Raw genomic sequence first — 13,769 nt, 5'->3', positions numbered from 1 at the left:
TAATTTTCTTCTACCATTCAGAGCTTTGATTTTCCCCTTTTCCTTTCCGCCTTTCATTTAGCCAAAGTAGTAGTTTCCTACACTGGGGAACTACTACGATTTATTTAATTTAGTTTAAGCTATTATTTCGAAGAGGCAGAATCCTACCGACCTGTGGAGGACTGCTCAAGTACTTCGAGATTCGACGTATTCTATTAATCCAATTTCCAGGTTTTTATTCAATTGTTATTGCTTTATTATTATTGTAATCATGTTTGTTTTATTGTTGATCTGTTTATGTTCATTTGTGTTTGCGTTGTTTAACATGTCTTGCTAAACTACCGGTATCGGTATGTAACAATTTAATTAGACGGGATTTAATAATAATCGGTGTAAAACTTCTTTCCTCAAACAATCTTTTTGGATGTGGTTTTTAATTTAAATTTATTTAACTTTGTCACAAAAGTGAGAAGCTATTTAATACGATTTTTGCCACGAGAGTGGGAAATTAACCAAGGTGAGAACCAACAATCGGGAGAGCGTGAGGGTCGAACTGGATATTAAAAACTAGGCATTGATTTTAAATCAGCGAGAGCACTTTAAAAGCAATTAGAACTTATTTATTTTCAAAAAGTATTTTTAATTTCAAATGGGACTGCGAGAGCGTACATTCTGACTTAAAGGTATAGTCCGGATCAACAATCACGAGAGTGTGAGATAAAGCCTTTTAAATAAGTATTTTTTTTCTAAAGATATTTGGTACTTAAATTATACACCGATGACTTATCGAATCCCTGATGATTAATGTGTTGCATACTAATACCCTCCTATTAATATTTTCTTAAAACTCAACTTCCCTTAGATTTAATTTTCTTCAACCAAACTTCTAAAAATTATCCCCTTAGCTAAACATAGTAACATCGGTAGCATTAGTTTGACCATCGGTCCTTGTGGGTTCGATATCTTTTAAAACTAAAACGACTGGACTGTGCACTTGGAGTCAAGTACCCGATAGACTATATTCTATATATAGTCACGAGACGTATCAAGTTTTTGGCGTCGTTGCCGGGGACCTGATTTAGTCAAATAGTGCGATTCTTTCGTTGCGCAGTATAAACTAAGGTAAAAACTAATTTCCTTTCCCTTATTTCCCACGATTGTATGCCAAGTACTCGCTCACAAGGCGATAACTTAGCACCGCCAATCGCTGAATTATAATGTTTCTTATATTTAAGACACCGAACACTAGAGTACCAACAAAGGTACAATATTCCCGATATCTTCTTTCCTACTGTTGAACCGGTTGAAAAACCAACCATGGCTGCAGTAGGACCACTGAATCGTCCTCATAAGTTCTATGCTACCCCGTCCCAACAAGAACCTCACAACAGCATTGTTGCGCCTGCTATCAATCGAAACGATTTCGAGATGAAACCCTCATTATTATCAGCCATCCAACAACATCAATTTGTTGGAAATCCTACGAACGACCCTAATGAACATTTGACCAAGTTTGTGCAGTACGCAGACAATGTGAAGGCGAATGGTGTATATCAAGATGTGATAAGACTACGCCTCTTTCCTTTCTCACTAAGAGACAAAGCTTGGGCTTGGTTGCAATCCTTGCCATCCAACTCAGTTACAACATGAGAAGAACTGAAGAACATTTTCTTATCCCAATAATTTTCGCCAAGCAAAACTGCTATGCTGAGAGCTCAAATCAATGGATTTCGACAAAAAGATGTAGAATCTCTCTACAACGCATGGGAAAGAAACAAAGACATGATGAGGACATGTCCATATCACGGTCTCGAAGACTGGGTGATCATTCACACATTTTACAATAGGCTTTTGTATAACACAAGACTGACAGTAGACGCTGCCGCAGGCGGTGCACTTATGGACAAGCCATACAACGAAGCCTATCAACTCATTGAAAACATGGCCCAAAACCATTGCCAATGGGGAGGTGAAAGAACTCCAGTAGAAAAGTCCCAAACAAAAAGTGGAATGTACAAAATTAGTAGCCATGACCATGTCCATGCTAAGGTAGATGCCCTTGTTCAAAAGTTAGACAACTTGACCATACCACCCGCAACCACCGTGGCTGTCGTGACTCCAAACTGTGAGTTATGTGGAACCCCTGGACACACTGCACCAGTTTGTCAGATATTTTATTTCTAAAGATATTTGGTACTTAAATTATACACCGATGACTTATCGAATCCCTGATGATTAATGTGTTGCATACTGATACCCTCCTATTAATATTTTCTTAAAACTCAACTTCCCTTAGATTTAATTTTCTTCAACCAAACTTCTAAAAATTATCCCCTTAGCTAAACATAGTAACGTCGGTAGCATTAGTTTGACCATCGGTCCTCGTGGGTTCGATATCTTTTAAAACTAAAACGACTGGACTGTGCACTTGGAGTCAAGTACCCGATAGACTATATTCTATATATAGTCACGAGACGTATCAAGTTTTTGGCGTCGTTGCCGGGGACCTGATTTAGTCAAATAGTGCGATTCTTTCGTTGCGCAGTATAAACTAAGGTAAAAACTAATTTCCTTTCCCTTATTTCCCACGATTGTATGCCAAGTACTCGCTCACAAGGCGATAACTTAGCACCGCCAATCGCTGAATTATAATGTTTCTTATATTTAAGACACCGAACACTAGAGTACCAACAAAGGTACAATATTCCCGATATCTTCTTTCCTACTGTTGAACCGGTTGAAAAACCAACCATGGCTGCAGTAGGACCACTGAATCGTCCTCATAAGTTCTATGCTACCCCGTCCCAACAAGAACCTCACAACAGCATTGTTGCGCCTGCTATCAATCGAAACGATTTCGAGATGAAACCCTCATTATTATCAGCCATCCAACAACATCAATTTGTTGGAAATCCTACGAACGACCCTAATGAACATTTGACCAAGTTTGTGCAGTACGCAGACAATGTGAAGGCGAATGGTGTATATCAAGATGTGATAAGACTACGCCTCTTTCCTTTCTCACTAAGAGACAAAGCTTGGGCTTGGTTGCAATCCTTGCCATCCAACTCAGTTACAACATGAGAAGAACTGAAGAACATTTTCTTATCCCAATAATTTTCGCCAAGCAAAACTGCTATGCTGAGAGCTCAAATCAATGGATTTCGACAAAAAGATGTAGAATCTCTCTACAACGCATGGGAAAGAAACAAAGACATGATGAGGACATGTCCATATCACGGTCTCGAAGACTGGGTGATCATTCACACATTTTACAATAGGCTTTTGTATAACACAAGACTGACAGTAGACGCTGCCGCAGGCGGTGCACTTATGGACAAGCCATACAACGAAGCCTATCAACTCATTGAAAACATGGCCCAAAACCATTGCCAATGGGGAGGTGAAAGAACTCCAGTAGAAAAGTCCCAAACAAAAAGTGGAATGTACAAAATTAGTAGCCATGACCATGTCCATGCTAAGGTAGATGCCCTTGTTCAAAAGTTAGACAACTTGACCATACCACCCGCAACCACCGTGGCTGTCGTGACTCCAAACTGTGAGTTATGTGGAACCCCTGGACACACTGCACCAGTTTGTCAGATATTTTATTTCTAAAGATATTTGGTACTTAAATTATACACCGATGACTTATCGAATCCCTGATGATTAATGTGTTGCATACTGATACCCTCCTATTAATATTTTCTTAAAACTCAACTTCCCTTAGATTTAATTTTCTTCAACCAAACTTCTAAAAATTATCCCCTTAGCTAAACATAGTAACGTCGGTAGCATTAGTTTGACCATCGGTCCTCGTGGGTTCGATATCTTTTAAAACTAAAACGACTGGACTGTGCACTTGGAGTCAAGTACCCGATAGACTATATTCTATATATAGTCACGAGACGTATCAAGTTTTTGGCGTCGTTGCCGGGGACCTGATTTAGTCAAATAGTGCGATTCTTTCGTTGCGCAGTATAAACTAAGGTAAAAACTAATTTCCTTTCCCTTATTTCCCACGATTGTATGCCAAGTACTCGCTCACAAGGCGATAACTTAGCACCGCCAATCGCTGAATTATAATGTTTCTTATATTTAAGACACCGAACACTAGAGTACCAACAAAGGTACAATATTCCCGATATCTTCTTTCCTACTGTTGAACCGGTTGAAAAACCAACCATGGCTGCAGTAGGACCACTGAATCGTCCTCATAAGTTCTATGCTACCCCGTCCCAACAAGAACCTCACAACAGCATTGTTGCGCCTGCTATCAATCGAAACGATTTCGAGCTGAAACCCTCATTATTATCAGCCATCCAACAACATCAATTTGTTGGAAATCCTACGAACGACCCTAATGAACATTTGACCAAGTTTGTGCAGTACGCAGACAATGTGAAAGCGAATGGTGTATATCAAGATGTGATAAGACTACGCCTCTTTCCTTTCTCACTAAGAGACAAAGCTTGGGCTTGGTTGCAATCCTTTCCATCCAACTCAGTTACAACATGAGAAGAACTGAAGAACATTTTCTTATCCCAATATTTTCCGCCAAGCAAAACTGCTATGCTGAGAGCTCAAATCAACGGATTTCGACAAAAAGATGTAGAATCTCTCTACGACGCATGGGAAAGAAACAAAGACATGATGAGGACATGTCCATATCACGGTCTCGAAGACTGGGTGATCATTCACACAATTTACAATAGGCTTTTGTATAACACAAGACTGACAGTAAACGCTGCCGCAGGCGGTGCACTTATGGACAAGCCATACAACGAAGCCTATCAACTCATTGAAAACATGGCCCAAAACCATTGCCAATGGGGAGGTGAAAGAACTCCAGTAGAAAAGTCCCAAACAAAAAGTGGAATGTACAAAATTAGTAGCCATGACCATGTCCATGCTAAGGTAGATGCCCTTGTTCAAAAGTTAGACAACTTGACCATACCACCCGCAACCACCGTGGCTGTCGTGACTCCAAACTGTGAGTTATGTGGAACCCCTGGACACACTGCACCAGTTTGTCAGATATTTTATTTCTAAAGATATTTGGTACTTAAATTATACACCGATGACTTATCGAATCCCTGATGATTAATGTGTTGCATACTGATACCCTCCTATTAATATTTTCTTAAAACTCAACTTCCCTTAGATTTAATTTTCTTCAACCAAACTTCTAAAAATTATCCCCTTAGCTAAACATAGTAACGTCGGTAGCATTAGTTTGACCATCGGTCCTCGTGGGTTCGATATCTTTTAAAACTAAAACGACTGGACTGTGCACTTGGAGTCAAGTACCCGATAGACTATATTCTATATATAGTCACGAGACGTATCAAGTTTTTGGCGTCGTTGCCGGGGACCTGATTTAGTCAAATGGTGCGATTCTTTCGTTGCGGAGTATAAACTAAGGTAAAAACTAATTTCCTTTCCCTTATTTCCCACGATTGTATGCCAAGTACTCGCTCACAAGGCGATAACTTAGCACCGCCAATCGCTGAATTATAATGTTTCTTATATTTAAGACACCGAACACTAGAGTACCAACAAAGGTACAATATTCCCGATATCTTCTTTCCTACTGTTGAACCGGTTGAAAAACCAACCATGGCTGAAGTAGGACCACTGAATCGTCCTCATAAGTTCTATGCTACCCCGTCCCAACAAGAACCTCACAACAGCATTGTTGCGCCTGCTATCAATCGAAACGATTTCGAGCTGAAACCCTCATTATTATCAGCCATCCAACAACATCAATTTGTTGGAAATCCTACGAACGACCCTAATGAACATTTGACCAAGTATGTGCAGTACGCAGACAATGTGAAAGCGAATGATGTATATCAAGATGTGATAAGACTACGCCTCTTTCCTTTCTCACTAAGAGACAGAGCTTGGGCTTGGTTGCAATCCTTTCCATCCAACTCAGTTACAACATGAGAAGAACTGAAGAACATTTTCTTATCCCAATATTTTCCGCCAAGCAAAACTGCTATGCTGAGAGCTCAAATCAACGGATTTCGACAAAAAGATGTAGAATCTCTCTACGACGCATGGGAAAGAAACAAAGACATGATGAGGACATGTCCATATCACGGTCTCGAAGACTGGGTGATCATTCACACAATTTACAATAGGCTTTTGTATAACACAAGACTGACAGTAGACGCTGCCGCAGGCGGTGCACTTATGGACAAGCCATACAACGAATCCTATCAACTCATTGAAAACATGGCCCAAAACCATTGCCAATGGGGAGGTGAAAGAACTCCAGTAGAAAAGTCCCAAACAAAAAGTGGAATGTACAAAATCGTTAGCCTTGACCATGTCCATGCTAAGGTAGATGCCCTTGTTCAAAAGTTAGACAACTTGACCATACCACCCGCAACCACCGTGGCTGTCGTGACTCCAAACTGTGAGTTATGTGGAACCCCTGGACACACTGCACCAGTTTGTCAGATATTTTATTTCTAAAGATATTTGGAACTTAAATTATACACCGATGACTTATCGAATCCCTGATGATTAATGTGTTGCATACTGATACCCTCTTATTAATATTTTCTTAAAACTCAACTTCCCTTAGATTTAATTTTCTTCAACCAAACTTCTAAAAATTATCCCCTTAGCTAAACATAGTAACGTCGGTAGCATTAGTTTGACCATCGGTCCTTGTGGGTTCGATATCTTTTAAAACTAAAATGACTGGACTGTGCACTTGCAGTCAAGTACCCGATAGACTATATTCTATATATAGTCACGAGACGTATCATGTTTTTGGCGTCGTTACCGGGGACCTGATTTAGTCAAATAGTGCGATTCTTTCGTTGCGCAGTATAAACTAAGGTAAAAACTAATTTCCTTTCCCTTATTTCCCCCGATTGTATGCCAAGTACTCGCTAACAAGGCGATAACTTAGCACTGCCAATCGCTGAATTAGAATGTTTCTTATATTTAAGACACCGAACATTAGAGTACCAACAAAGGTACAATATTCCCGATATCTTCTTTCCTACTGTTGAACCAGTTGAAATACCAATCATGGCTGCAGTAGGACCACTGAGTCGTCCTCATAAGTTCCATGCTACCCCGTCCCAACAAGAACCTCACAACAACATTGTTGCGCCTGCTATCAATCGAAACGATTTCGAGCTGAAACCCTCATTATTATCAGCCATCCAACAACATCAATTTGTTGGAAATCCTACGAACGACCCTAATGAACATTTGACTAAGTTTGTGCAGTACGCAAACAATGTGAAGGCGAATGGTGTATCTCAAGATGTGATAAGACTACGCCTCTTTCCTTTCTCACTAAGAGACAGAGCTTGGGCTTGGTTGAAATCCTTTCCATCCAACTCAGTTACAACATGAGAAGAACTGAAGAACATTTTCTTATCCCAATATTTTCCGCCAAGCAAAACTGCTATGCTGAGAGCTCAAATCAACGGATTTCGACAAAAAGATGTAGAATCTCTCTACGACGCATGGGAAAGAAACAAAGACATGATGAGGACATGTCCATATCACGGTCTCGAAGACTGGGTGATCATTCACACATTTTACAATAGGCTTTTGTATAACACAAGACTGACAGTAGACGCTGCCGCAGGCGGTGCACTTATGGACAAGCCATACAACGAAGCCTATCAACTCATTGAAAACATGGCCCAAAACCATTGCCAATGGGGAGGTGAAAGAACTCCAGTAGAAAAGTCCCAAACAAAAAGTGGAATGTACAAAATCAGTAGCCTTGACCATGTCCATGCTAAGGTAGATGCCCTTGTTCAAAAGTTAGACAACTTGAACATACCACCCGCAACCACCGTGGCTGTCGTGACTCCAAACTGTGAGTTATGTGGAACCCCTGGACACACTGCACCAGTTTGTCAGATATTTTATTTCTAAAGATATTTGGTACTTAAATTATACACCGATGACTTATCGAATCCCTGATGATTAATGTGTTGCATACTGATACCCTCTTATTAATATTTTCTTAAAACTCAACTTCCCTTAGATTTAATTTTCTTCAACCAAACTTCTAAAAATTATCCCCTTAGCTAAACATAGTAACGTCGGTAGCATTAGTTTGACCATCGGTCCTTGTGGGTTCGATATCTTTTAAAACTAAAATGACTGGACTGTGCACTTGCAGTCAAGTACCCTATAGACTATATTCTATATATAGTCACGAGACGTATCATGTTTTTGGCGTCGTTACCGGGGACCTGATTTAGTCAAATAGTGCGATTCTTTCGTTGCGCAGTATAAACTAAGGTAAAAACTAATTTCCTTTCCCTTATTTCCCCCGATTGTATGCCAAGTACTCGCTCACAAGGCGATAACTTAGCACTGCCAATCGCTGAATTAGAATGTTTCTGATATTTAAGACACCGAACACTAGAGTACCAACAAAGGTACAATATTCCCGATATCTTCTTTCCTACTGTTGAACCAGTTGAAATACCAACCATGGCTGCAGTAGGACCACTGAGTCGTCCTCATAAGTTCCATGCTACCCCGTCCCAACAAGAACCTCACAACAACATTGTTGCGCCTGCTATCAATCGAAACGATTTCGAGCTGAAACCCTCATTATTATCAGCCATCCAACAACATCAATTTGTTGGAAATCCTACGAACGACCCTAATGATCATTTGACTAAGTTTGTGCAGTACGCAGACAATGTGAAGGCGAATGGTGTATCTCAAGATGTGATAAGACTACGCCTCTTTCCTTTCTCACTAAGAGACAGAGCTTGGGCTTGGTTGAAATCCTTTCCATCCAACTCAGTTACAACATGAGAAGAACTGAAGAACATTTTCTTATCCCAATATTTTCCGCCAAGCAAAACTGCTATGCTGAGAGCTCAAATCAACGGATTTCGACAAAAAGATGTAGAATCTCTCTACGACGCATGGGAAAGAAACAAAGACATGATGAGGACATGTCCATATCACGGTCTCGAAGACTGGGTGATCATTCACACATTTTACAATAGGCTTTTGTATAACACAAGACTGACAGTAGACGCTGCCGCAGGCGGTGCACTTATGGACAAGCCATACAACGAAGCCTATCAACTCATTGAAAACATGGCCCAAAACCATTGCCAATGGGGAGGTGAAAGAACTCCAGTAGAAAAGTCCCAAACAAAAAGTGGAATGTACAAAATCAGTAGCCTTGACCATGTCCATGCTAAGGTAGATGCCCTTGTTCAAAAGTTAGACAACTTGAGCATACCACCCGCAACCACCGTGGCTGTCGTGACTCCAAACTGTGAGTTATGTGGAACCCCTGGACACACTGCACCAGTTTGTCAGATATTTTATTTCTAAAGATATTTGGTACTTAAATTATACACCGATGACTTATCGAATCCCTGATGATTAATGTGTTGCATACTGATACCCTCTTATTAATATTTTCTTAAAACTCAACTTCCCTTAGATTTAATTTTCTTCAACCAAACTTCTAAAAATTATCCCCTTAGCTAAACATAGTAACGTCGGTAGCATTAGTTTGACCATCGGTCCTTGTGGGTTCGATATCTTTTAAAACTAAAATGACTGGACTGTGCACTTGCAGTCAAGTACCCTATAGACTATATTCTATATATAGTCACGAGACGTATCATGTTTTTGGCGTCGTTACCGGGGACCTGATTTAGTCAAATAGTGCGATTCTTTCGTTGCGCAGTATAAACTAAGGTAAAAACTAATTTCCTTTCCCTTATTTCCCCCGATTGTATGCCAAGTACTCGCTCACAAGGCGATAACTTAGCACTGCCAATCGCTGAATTAGAATGTTTCTTATATTTAAGACACCGAACACTAGAGTACCAACAAAGGTACAATATTCCCGATATCTTCTTTCCTACTGTTGAACCAGTTGAAATACCAACCATGGCTGCAGTAGGACCACTGAGTCGTCCTCATAAGTTCCATGCTACCCCGTCCCAACAAGAACCTCACAACAACATTGTTGCGCCTGCTATCAATCGAAACGATTTCGAGCTGAAACCCTCATTATTATCAGCCATCCAACAACATCAATTTGTTGGAAATCCTACGAACGACCCTAATGAACATTTGACTAAGTTTGTGCAGTACGCAGACAATGTGAAGGCGAATGGTGTATCTCAAGATGTGATAAGACTACGCCTCTTTCCTTTCTCACTAAGAGACAGAGCTTGGGCTTGGTTGAAATCCTTTCCATCCAACTCAGTTACAACATGAGAAGAACTGAAGAACATTTTCTTATCCCAATATTTTCCGCCAAGCAAAACTGCTATGCTGAGAGCTCAAATCAACGGATTTCGACAAAAAGATGTAGAATCTCTCTACGACGCATGGGAAAGAAACAAAGACATGATGAGGACATGTCCATATCACGGTCTCGAAGACTGGGTGATCATTCACACATTTTACAATAGGCTTTTGTATAACACAAGACTGACAGTAGACGCTGCCGCAGGCGGTGCACTTATGGACAAGCCATACAACGAAGCCTATCAACTCATTGAAAACATGGCCCAAAACCATTGCCAATGGGGAGGTGAAAGAACTCCAGTAGAAAAGTCCCAAACAAAAAGTGGAATGTACAAAATCAGTAGCCTTGACCATGTCCATGCTAAGGTAGATGCCCTTGTTCAAAAGTTAGACAACTTGAACATACCACCCGCAACCACCGTGGCTGTCGTGACTCCAAACTGTGAGTTATGTGGAACCCCTGGACACACTGCACCAGTTTGTCAGATATTTTATTTCTAAAGATATTTGGTACTTAAATTATACACCGATGACTTATCGAATCCCTGATGATTAATGTGTTGCATACTGATACCCTCCTATTAATATTTTCTTAAAACTCAACTTCCCTTAGATTTAATTTTCTTCAACCAAACTTCTAAAAATTATCCCCTTAGCTAAACATAGTAACGTCGGTAGCATTAGTTTGACCATCGGTCCTTGTGGGTTCGATATCTTTTAAAACTAAAATGACTGGACTGTGCACTTGCAGTCAAGTACCCGATAGACTATATTCTATATATAGTCACGAGACGTATCATGTTTTTGGCGTCGTTACCGGGGACCTGATTTAGTCAAATAGTGCGATTCTTTCGTTGCGCAGTATAAACTAAGGTAAAAACTAATTTCCTTTCCCTTATTTCCCCCGATTGTATGCCAAGTACTCGCTCACAAGGCGATAACTTAGCACTGCCAATCGCTGAATTAGAATGTTTCTTATATTTAAGACACCGAACACTAGAGTACCAACAAAGGTACAATATTCCCGATATCTTCTTTCCTACTGTTGAACCAGTTGAAATACCAACCATGGCTGCAGTAGGACCACTGAGTCGTCCTCATAAGTTCCATGCTACCCCGTCCCAACAAGAACCTCACAACAACATTGTTGCGCCTGCTATCAATCGAAACGATTTCGAGCTGAAACCCTCATTATTATCAGCCATCCAACAACATCAATTTGTTGGAAATCCTACGAACGACCCTAATGAACATTTGACTAAGTTTGTGCAGTACGCAGACAATGTGAAGGCGAATGGTGTATCTCAAGATGTGATAAGACTACGCCTCTTTCCTTTCTCACTAAGAGACAGAGCTTGGGCTTGGTTGAAATCCTTTCCATCCAACTCAGTTACAACATGAGAAGAACTGAAGAACATTTTCTTATCCCAATATTTTCCGCCAAGCAAAACTGCTATGCTGAGAGCTCAAATCAACGGATTTCGACAAAAAGATGTAGAATCTCTCTACGACGCATGGGAAAGAAACAAAGACATGATGAGGACATGTCCATATCACGGTCTCGAAGACTGGGTGATCATTCACACATTTTACAATAGGCTTTTGTATAACACAAGACTGACAGTAGACGCTGCCGCAGGCGGTGCACTTATGGACAAGCCATACAACGAAGCCTATCAACTCATTGAAAACATGGCCCAAAACCATTGCCAATGGGGAGGTGAAAGAACTCCAGTTGAAAAGTCCCAAACAAAAAGTGGAATGTACAAAATCAGTAGCCTTGACCATGTCCATGCTAAGGTAGATGCCCTTGTTCAAAAGTTAGACAACTTTAACATACCACCCGCAACCACCGTGGCTGTCGTGACTCCAAACTGTGAGTTATGTGGAACCCCTGGACACACTGCACCAGTTTGTCAGATATTTTATTTCTAAAGATATTTGGTACTTAAATTATACACCGATGACTTATCGAATCCCTGATGATTAATGTGTTGCATACTGATACCCTCCTATTAATATTTTCTTAAAACTCAACTTCCCTTAGATTTAATTTTCTTCAACCAAACTTCTAAAAATTATCCCCTTAGCTAAACATAGTAACGTCGGTAGCATTAGTTTGACCATCGGTCCTCGTGGGTTCGATATCTTTTAAAACTAAAACGATTGGACTGTGTACTTGCAGACAAGTACCCGATAGACGATATTCTATATATAGTCACGAGACGTATCAAGTTTTTGGCGTCGTTGTCGGGGACCTGATTTAGTCAAATAGTGCGATTCTTTCGTTGCGCAGTATAAACTAAGGTAAAAACTAATTTCCTTTCCCTTATTTCCCCCGATTGTATGCCAAGTACTCGCTCACAAGGCGATAACTTAGCACCGCCAATCGCTGAATTAGAATGTTTCTTATATTTAAGACACCGAACACTAGAGTACCCACAAAGGTACAATATTCCCGATATCTTCTTTCCTACTGTTGAACCGGTTGAAAAACCAACCATGGCTGTAGTAGGACCACTGAATCGTCCTCATAAGTTCTATGCTACCCCGTCCCAACAAGAACCTCACAACAACATTGTTGCGCCTGCTATCAATCGAAACGATTTCGAGTTGAAACCCTCAGTATTATCAGCCATCCAACAACATCAATTTGTTGGAAATCCTACGAACGACCCTAATGAACATTTGACCAAGTTTGTGCAGTACGCAGACAATGTGAAGGCGAATGGTGTATCTCAATATGCGATAAGACTACGCCTCTTTCCTTTCTCACTAAGAGACAGAGCTTGGGCTTGGTTGCAATCCTTGCCATCCAACTCAGTTACAACATGAGAAGAACTGAAGAACATTTTTTTATCCCAATATTTTCCGCCAAGCAAAACTGCTATGCTGAGAGCTCAAATCAACGGATTTCGACAAAAAGATGTAGAATCTCTCTACGACGCATGGGAAAGAAACAAAGACATGATGAGGACATGTCCATATCACGGTCTCGAAGACTGGGTGATCATTCACACATTTTACAATAGGCTTTTGTATAACACAAGACTGATAGTAGACGCTGCCGCAGGCGGTGCACTTATGGACAAGCCGTACAACGAAGCCTATCAACTCATTGAAAACATGACCCAAAACCATTGCCAATGGGGGGGGTGAAAGAACTCCAGTAGAAAAGTCCCAAACAAAAAGTGGAATGTACAAAATCAGTAGCCTTGACCATGTCCATGCTAAGGTAGATGCCCTTGTTGAAAAGCTAGACCACTTGACCATACCACCCGCAACCACCGTGGCTGTCGTGACTCCAAACTGTGAGTTATGTGGAACCCCTGGACACACTGCACCAGAATGTCAGATATTAGCAGAAGTCCCAAGATAGCATCTTGTTTATGTTTAACCAGCTAGGATAGGAGAATGCTGCTATTAAGAGAAGGTTTGTCACTTACCGTGAACTCACCCTCGAATTCCTTAGCTCCCTAGTTTACAACCCCGAGCATGGTTAC

The 13,769-nt window shown here is 40.7% G+C and overlaps 9 non-coding genes across 9 annotated transcripts; all 9 read right to left on the bottom strand.

Moving 5' to 3' along the window:
* Positions 1-1,683: 1,683 nt before the first annotated feature.
* Positions 1,684-1,790, bottom strand: LOC127124657 (small nucleolar RNA R71). Its single transcript, XR_007804121.1, has one exon. It is a non-coding gene; the product is annotated as a small nucleolar RNA R71 (small nucleolar RNA).
* A 1,327-nt stretch (positions 1,791-3,117) lies between these two features.
* On the bottom strand, positions 3,118-3,224 carry LOC127124656 (small nucleolar RNA R71). The gene has a single exon (XR_007804120.1). It is a non-coding gene; the product is annotated as a small nucleolar RNA R71 (small nucleolar RNA).
* Positions 3,225-4,551: 1,327 nt separating this feature from the next.
* On the bottom strand, positions 4,552-4,658 carry LOC127124616 (small nucleolar RNA R71). Its single transcript, XR_007804088.1, has one exon. It is a non-coding gene; the product is annotated as a small nucleolar RNA R71 (small nucleolar RNA).
* A 1,327-nt stretch (positions 4,659-5,985) lies between these two features.
* On the bottom strand, positions 5,986-6,092 carry LOC127124614 (small nucleolar RNA R71). The gene has a single exon (XR_007804086.1). It is a non-coding gene; the product is annotated as a small nucleolar RNA R71 (small nucleolar RNA).
* Positions 6,093-7,419: 1,327 nt separating this feature from the next.
* Positions 7,420-7,526, bottom strand: LOC127124613 (small nucleolar RNA R71). The gene has a single exon (XR_007804085.1). It is a non-coding gene; the product is annotated as a small nucleolar RNA R71 (small nucleolar RNA).
* A 1,327-nt stretch (positions 7,527-8,853) lies between these two features.
* On the bottom strand, positions 8,854-8,960 carry LOC127124612 (small nucleolar RNA R71). Its single transcript, XR_007804084.1, has one exon. It is a non-coding gene; the product is annotated as a small nucleolar RNA R71 (small nucleolar RNA).
* A 1,327-nt stretch (positions 8,961-10,287) lies between these two features.
* LOC127124611 (small nucleolar RNA R71) lies at positions 10,288-10,394 on the bottom strand. The gene has a single exon (XR_007804082.1). It is a non-coding gene; the product is annotated as a small nucleolar RNA R71 (small nucleolar RNA).
* A 1,327-nt stretch (positions 10,395-11,721) lies between these two features.
* LOC127124610 (small nucleolar RNA R71) lies at positions 11,722-11,828 on the bottom strand. The gene has a single exon (XR_007804081.1). It is a non-coding gene; the product is annotated as a small nucleolar RNA R71 (small nucleolar RNA).
* Positions 11,829-13,155: 1,327 nt separating this feature from the next.
* Positions 13,156-13,262, bottom strand: LOC127124609 (small nucleolar RNA R71). Its single transcript, XR_007804080.1, has one exon. It is a non-coding gene; the product is annotated as a small nucleolar RNA R71 (small nucleolar RNA).
* Between the last annotated feature and the right edge of the window lie 507 nt (positions 13,263-13,769).

The sequence above is a fragment of the Lathyrus oleraceus genome, chromosome 2 (genome assembly GCF_024323335.1).
Source record: "Lathyrus oleraceus cultivar Zhongwan6 chromosome 2, CAAS_Psat_ZW6_1.0, whole genome shotgun sequence".
In the NCBI taxonomy this organism is placed as follows: Eukaryota; Viridiplantae; Streptophyta; class Magnoliopsida; order Fabales; family Fabaceae; genus Lathyrus; species Lathyrus oleraceus.
The sequence above is the reverse complement of the archived record's forward strand: the minus strand, read 5'-3'. Positions and strand labels throughout refer to the sequence as shown.